This window comes from Amblyomma americanum, chromosome 3, assembly GCF_052857255.1.
Source record: "Amblyomma americanum isolate KBUSLIRL-KWMA chromosome 3, ASM5285725v1, whole genome shotgun sequence".
Lineage (NCBI taxonomy): Eukaryota > Metazoa > Arthropoda > Arachnida > Ixodida > Ixodidae > Amblyomma > Amblyomma americanum.
The window spans coordinates 151,170,251-151,177,723 of NC_135499.1; positions in this window are offsets into that span (position 1 = coordinate 151,170,251).

A 7,473-nucleotide genomic window follows, 5' to 3' on the forward strand; every position below is an offset into this window, starting at 1 on the left:
AATGGTAATTTTAATCTTCCGATCCATCACAACACATACGGTGAGAGATTATTGAGTTCATTGGGACGAAAGTCTGGAATACATTGCCATTGGAAATAAAGCTTGCCAGAAATTTTAAACTATCTTCTAAATTATATTTCTTGCATAATCAAGTAATTATGTGATTTCCTTTTTGTGTTTCTGTGTTTCTTAAAATGCCGGTGTATACCTTCCTTGTACGTTTGCCAAAATGCCTTGTTTTTGCATGCGATCGGACACTGGATGCTTTTGCTGGTTTAATTCGCTGTTTTCATTTTTTTTTTCACTTTACATATTTATGTGGTTGCCTAAATGCCTAAATGACTTGATTTGTATTGGACCGGACACTAGCCATGTAGGCTATCGGTCCAAATATTTTGCACAATTTTTTTTTGAATTATGAAATAAAGCTTCCTTTGATGATGACGCATGAAAACCTGGTGCTGGCGCTTTGCGCCATTTTTTTTAAAGAAAAGAAGAAGAAGGAAAGCTGCTCGAGGGGCGTTCGGTTATCCGTGACCCAGCTGATCAAGCCGTAACCCCCACGCGAGCAACGCCCACAGCTGGCACAGTGTGTCTGCAGCTTCGAAAGATCGGAAGCATCGGATGGCGTCGCCAAGATTCGTAGCGGCATCGTTCCAGGCACAGTCCAGGAGGATCAGCATTCAGCTGGCGAACCTTGGAAGAAGACTCGCCTACAGTGTGTCAGCGTCGTGGTCGCAACTTCAGCAGGAACCCAGCGGGTCGCAGTCCGTGTACCGTTCAACCGAGAGCTTTGAAAGACGGGAAGAGCGTCGTGAACCCGACGCAAGGACCCCTGGAGACTCCAGCTCCAGCTGTGCTGCAGAGGCACCACACGCGATCAGCGAGGTGAGCTCATCCAAGTCATCCCAGAAGAGGCACCGGAGGCGCACTGTTACGGGCTACGCGAGACATGCAGCCCTCGTGATCGTTTTTTTGATGATCTGCGTCGCCTTAGCTGTGCTCATCGCGTATCGGATGACTTTCGGCAGCGAAGAAGTGTTCGCCACCACTCACGGCTTAAGACAAGAGGCGTATCCAAACATCGTGGTTCCCAACCTCCGTGAGGCCACCGAAAGCTTGTCTGAGTTCGAGAAATGGATCCGGGATCTGCTTGACAAAGTGGAACAGACTCCGCGCAATTTTACCGTACCGGAGGATACATACGAGGAGGCAACGCCCGAGGCATCGTCGGACGCAGCCAACGAGACGACATCGATAGCTTCAACCGAGGAGGCATCGAGCACTACATTCGAGGAGACGCTGATGACGACAGGAAACGAAACGGTGAACGGGTCGTCGGACGCAGCCAACGAGACGACATCGATCGCTTCAACCGAGGAGGCATCGAACACTACATTCGAGGAGACGCTGATGACGACAGGAAACGAAACGGTGAACGGGTCGGCGGTTACAGCCTGAAAGAAGCGACAACCAGATCGTCGGGGCATTCTTTATGGCACTGGACAACCATGTGGCTTGGAGCATCCGATGTTGCGATGGTTAAATTATCTTTTGGTTCGTTCTGAAAATATTTGATAGAAGTTATTTAATTAAAGTGATAATGAGGGGAGTCTTTGGCTTGTACTCTACCTAAGACCGACCTACGTACAAAATCGCATGGAAATAATTCAGAAAGTCTGCATCGCGGCTTTGTGGCTTTATTTGGTGCGTCACAATAGGATGACGTGTGATATTAAAAGTGACGTCATTATGAAAGTTGAGATGCAGAAGAAACAGATGTGTCGCAGAGGGGCACAGGGTGGTGCTTTGGACAGAAGCTCGAGATTTGTTCGGAAATGAACTGCAGCAATTCCAACAGCTTTGAGCTATCGTAAACTCTTAAAACATAAGAACTGTTATCGCCTCCGGGTGCACTCAGCACTAAAAAAACATTCTAGATGATGCATGAACAAAAACGCTAAAAATCAAAGCAGCTGGCTCTAAAGCGCTTGCGAAGAACATGTCCGCAATCTCCAGGTAGGTAATATCGAGTAATTAGCACGTAATTCTTGATTTTCTATTTTGCGTTCATGCGTGCTGTTACCTTTCTGCAAGGAAACCTCTCTGTCAAAAGAGGTTTTTGTTCACATTAGAGCGTGCGGCCAGGGTTTGAGCATTATGTGACATTTTTTGATCGAGCAATAAGCTGCCCATGTAGAAACGTTTTGAGCGTTATCTATATATGTGGTGCTGTACCTTAATTACTGTCATTTCAACTTCGGGTTATGCTGCGAATCAAGCGGGCGCTTGGCATCGCTGTGTATTTTTGCAGTTTACATTTATTGAATATGCTTGTTAAAAATATGAACGCAAAAATTACAAAGTGATTAATGCCACCCAAGCACCAGCAACTGCATGCCACAAGATATAACGGCAAAAATGCCGCATTTCCTGGACGGGCACATTTATCGTTCAATAACTGTGTTTCTTTTATTAAACGAGTCAAAATGTGTTCTATCTTAAAATGAATTTACTATCTCTATTCCTATTGCTTCAATGTTCTCATTACATAAACAAAAATCGTTGTCTTTAAGCAACATGCCGAGCTGTAACAAAACCACACCAACTGATAATTTTATTGCGAAAGCACTACTTCACGGGGTCTAACCGGCTCACGCCTCGTGTTGTTGTTGTTAGCCTTACAAAAGATGGCACATACCCACACTGGATCAACACACACTCGCGCTGTTCTCTGCGCATCGTCGTCTTCAACTTCCATCTGCTGCGCGAACAGATCAGATAAGCTTAACATCTATCAGAGCTTAAGATGAGTCTAATATCGTTGCCAGACGTGCCGACGACCCAGCAAAACAAAACCTCGAGCCAATCAGGCTAGACACATGCATCCTTTCACACGTCTATTCGGTTTAGGTTTAGCGAGATAAAAATTATATACAACACGCTTCATAGTCCAAGTTGAAACGCGAATAAACCAAAAGAGGCTTTATCGTCATCTAGTTGAAATTGCTAATTCATTAGCAAAGTTACTGCAGTTGCATTCTCATGCACCCATCAATCCTAACAAATCTCGAAATAGGAAAAAAAGCCCTGAACCACCCTCTATAACAAAATTTCCAAGGTACCGCAAAGTACTATGTTTTTGCGCGTCACTACTTCCCCAAGAAATATTCAGAAACCCAGAAACTTTCACACCTTTTTCATGACTGAGTGCTCAAGTGATGCGAATGTATAAAGCGTATAAAATTTAGGCGCTAAAAACGAGACAATCCAACCAGCTGACTGGCACAGAAAACGCCAGCGCAGCTGCAACTTACACAGAGAGCAACGTTTCGCTTTTTGGACGCCACACCACCACATCAACCATCACACCCAGCATCATCATTGAAGGGGAGGATTGCTGGTTCAGTTGGTTCATGATTAAAGCAAGAAAAACTGAGCGGAAGACGGGATATGAAATAAACAAGCAACAGACGCATAGCTGAATTTACAACTCGGTTTATTTCATGCAATGTCGCAATAAATATAGAAGACGTGTGTTGTCTTTCCCTTCCTGGTGTTGTCTTCGTTGCACCGCAGTTTTTTTCAGTTATGCACAAACTCGCCCCACAGGCCTTCATTCTGACCAGCCCCCACCACGGAAGAATGACAAAGAACACGCGTCTTCGTTTTTTGCGCCTGTAAAAAAATGTCCGTTGAAGACCTTACGAATTCCACTAATACCTAAGCGATTGATGCACTCTGCGTAAAATATAATGCTTGTTTTAGTAAAATGCTACTGGTGTGATGCAAAACAAGTCGTTTGCTTTGCTTCGCTTTGTTTTATTTTTCTTTACTTTGTTTTGTTTTGCTGTGCTTTGCTTTGCTGTCTTAAACACTACAAGGACACTCATAGTAATAATCGCGTAGATAAAAGTTCTGTTGAAGAGGAGACTCTGTTGGGCGTAGTATGTTTTATTTAAGAGCAAATATTAAAAATAAGATTGCGAGAAAGTGCTATTCCTGCACACTATGACAGCACAGAAGACCAATGCATGCTGGGCTCTCAGACGTTATACACAATCGATGACAAAGCTCGATCAGTTACGTTATGAGGGAATGCAGTCGTTTAATAACAGCTTTAACGCAGAAGTTTCGTGATACATCACGAGGCGACGTTGCTAATGTGAGTCTGCAGTGTTTCGTTGGAGCTCGGCGTCCAGGTATCATTGTCGCGAGTGAAGACCGCAGAGGCTGCTCGCATCTCCCCTTGGTCTCTATCAGCGGCTCTCCGCCACCCCGAAGTAGGCGCTGAGGCCCTCTGATGCTCGAGAGGAGAACGTCCAGCGTCCTCTGGCAGAAACGGCCAGTCGAGCCAGTTGAGGGTGACAGTCACCGCTGACAGGACGCCGATTAGCAGGCACGTGACCAGGACGAGCCGGGAGCAGGAAGGAGGGCTTGGTTCTTCGACACCTCTTCGCTGCCTGGCCGGATCGTCCAGGTCAGTAGGCAACAGCGTGAAGGTCACCAGGTTCGAAGCTAGATCCGGCAGGTTGATCTGGCTGCTTTCCGGATTCCAGCCACTCTGCTCGAACGTAAGCGGAGGGTCCCTTGGTATCAATGGCGCCGACGTTGCCCTCGGCTTTTTCATCCAGTAAGCAATGGTAGCTCCACTCCACCTGTCCATGGAGAACCGTGTAGCAGGCCGGCTCTGATGAAGAGGCCCTCTTCTTCTTCTTTAGGTCGAATGCTACGTATGCGTGTCTTTAGCCAAACACAGAGGGAGCAGCCTACCGTGATCAGCCAGATGTTACGGAGTCGTATGTTTATTTAATAACAGAGGGCGGTACCACTTTCTTAGGGGAGGGGATATTTACGGTGCTCTGATAGAACGAGCTGTTCGGCGCTGATTGCATGAACGCTTGAAAGGCGTAACACAGGCGGCACATTCACCCAGAGAGTGAATATTTTCCGCCTCTGCTGAGAGATGTACATCAGTCGGGTGAATTTGCTGTCGATATAGCAGCGCTATGTTGCTGCGCGAAGTAGGAACTGCGTGAGAATCAAAGCAGACGACGATAAAAGTATACCACACATTCCTTGCACTTCGTGCAGTCTATCAACCGCAGACAGCGACGCCTTCCTGAAGCGGACTCGCGTTTTTTTTTTTTTTTGCAGCTGCGTAAAAAAAGTCTCCCACGACACCTCCACCATACAATATATCCACCCTCTATCTACCCACACGGTAGCTCCATCTAAATTCACGTTCCATAAAAATTCTGTCGCGTGTGAGAACCGAGTGATAGCATTGATTATACTTAAAATATCAAAGCTATTCGCCAATTTTAACGGATGTCTGATCGCCTGTAAACATTTCTCTTTCAGTCTGGTCACATCATCATCATCATCATCATCATCATCATTACGCTTATTGCGGTGCAAAGTCCACTTTATTACGCTTTATTGTCCACTTGAGTTTCATATACAGTCGAGCCCATTTATAACGGCCGCAGTTATAACGAACGCTCGCTTATTACGAACGAGGGCAGTATTGCGGTCAAAATATGTGTTATGGCTATGCCACTACATCTCAGGTAAAACGCACTGTGACCGCACCACTCGGTTATAACGAACGAAGAGGCGCCGTAAAGCGAAGAGCGCCTCCCAGCTCCCGTCACCTCTACCAAAGAAAGTGTCGAGCCCCCCAAATAAAAACAAAAGGCGGCTTTGACATTGCACACCAAACGCGCCTGGACAGGCAACAAGGCCAGTCAATGCGTGCGTATGTGCTAACGTGTTAACAGTGAGACAGTATGTAATAATAATAATAATTGGTTTTTTGGGGAAAGGAAATGGCGCAGTATCTGTCTCATATATCTTTGGACACCTGAACCGCGCCGTAAGGGAGGGGATAAAGGAGGGAGTGAAAGAAGAAAGGAAGAATAGGTGCCGTAGTGGAGGGCTCCGGAATAATTTCGACCACCTGGGGATCTTTAACGTGCAGTGACATCGCACAGCACAAGGGCGCCTTAGCGTTTTTCCTCCATAAAAACGCAGCCGCCGCGGTCGGGTTCGAACCCGGAGACAGTATGTACAAACGTGTTAACAGTGAGACAGGGCTAGCGCTGAAAGCGAAAGTATATGCAGCACACGGCCGGTCTACAGCAAAATCATCAGTTTGAATACCTGTCCCGAGGCATGTCAGCTGGTCCATCCGGTCACGCGGCGTGCGTCGCCTGTCCAATCGGATCTCCGCCTTCTGTGCTGCTGCCGAGTGCAGGCAGCGCGCAGACGGCAGCGGCAGCCTGTCTACGTCACACTTGTGTAGAGCGGTGCGCACGATTCAATGAAAACTGAAATCAGATAGTAACCGATGGTTTTCGGGTAAAGCTCTAGTTCCCGCCTGGTTTGTAGGTCTATGCGGCTCGACCGCAGTGCAAAGGTTGCTTCAAGAACCTAGTAGCTACGGCGGAGTGTTGCTTTATTTAGAGCCCTATGCGCGGCGGTCGCTTAGTCCCTGCGTCCTTACAATATAGTTGAGGATTGAAGACAAGAATGCATTCCTGCAACCAGTTGCCGTGAATGTCTCAATTGTTATCGGTACTATCGCGTACCCAAAGCGGCTCGACCGAAGTAAGGTTATCGACCAGGAACACATGACCGCGCTGGATAGCTTAGAAAGCGGCTTGATAGGGCCAGCTTTAAAGAAGCAGATGTGCACAATGAACTTTTTAAAGAAATAAACGCAACTCTTGTTTGACTCTATGTTCTGGCTGAAGTAGAGCAAGTCCGCTTACTGCGTACTTCGGATACAACGAACGCAAAATGTACGGGAGCGTCAGGTTCGCTGTAAGTGGGCTCGATCGACTCTGCAGCATTTATATTGTCTCTTAATTATATGCCAGTTATCTATACCGCCATGTCCCTTTCCGCGCGTGCACTTGGTACTCTTTCATACTCAGTTTACATATATTCATTGGCGGTGTTTCGCTCGCTTCAGCGTTGGCTAAATCTTTCCGACCCCACAGAACCCCAGACGAAGCTATATTTTCTCGCCCCTTCCTCAGTCACAATTCGGGAGGTGCCTGAACGAAAACGATTGCAGGAAATGTCGGGTCCTTGTGCACTGTGACATGAGACGCTGGCTTACAAACGCACTTATAAAGCTCTACCGATAGTTGAAGATTTAATTCCAACGTTTACCGCGTCCCTGTGCACGTGTAGCTTTGCCAGAGCACAGTTCCCAAAATTCAGACAACCTGATTACAAGTGCCCGAAACATCATTTTCTGAGTGCGCTCTGAACCCGTCTGTCTCACCTGACTTGTTCCCTATGTAAATGCATACAATACAATACTTTGTGTTCCCCTGTCCCGTCGACTTGCCCACCCCCTCTGTCCGTTTCCATTTTAACCTCTCCTGGAATGCCTGGCTGTCGGAAGTCCAGCTGCCAATTCCTGCAGCTTCCAATATTACTGGACGCTTCATTTGCACT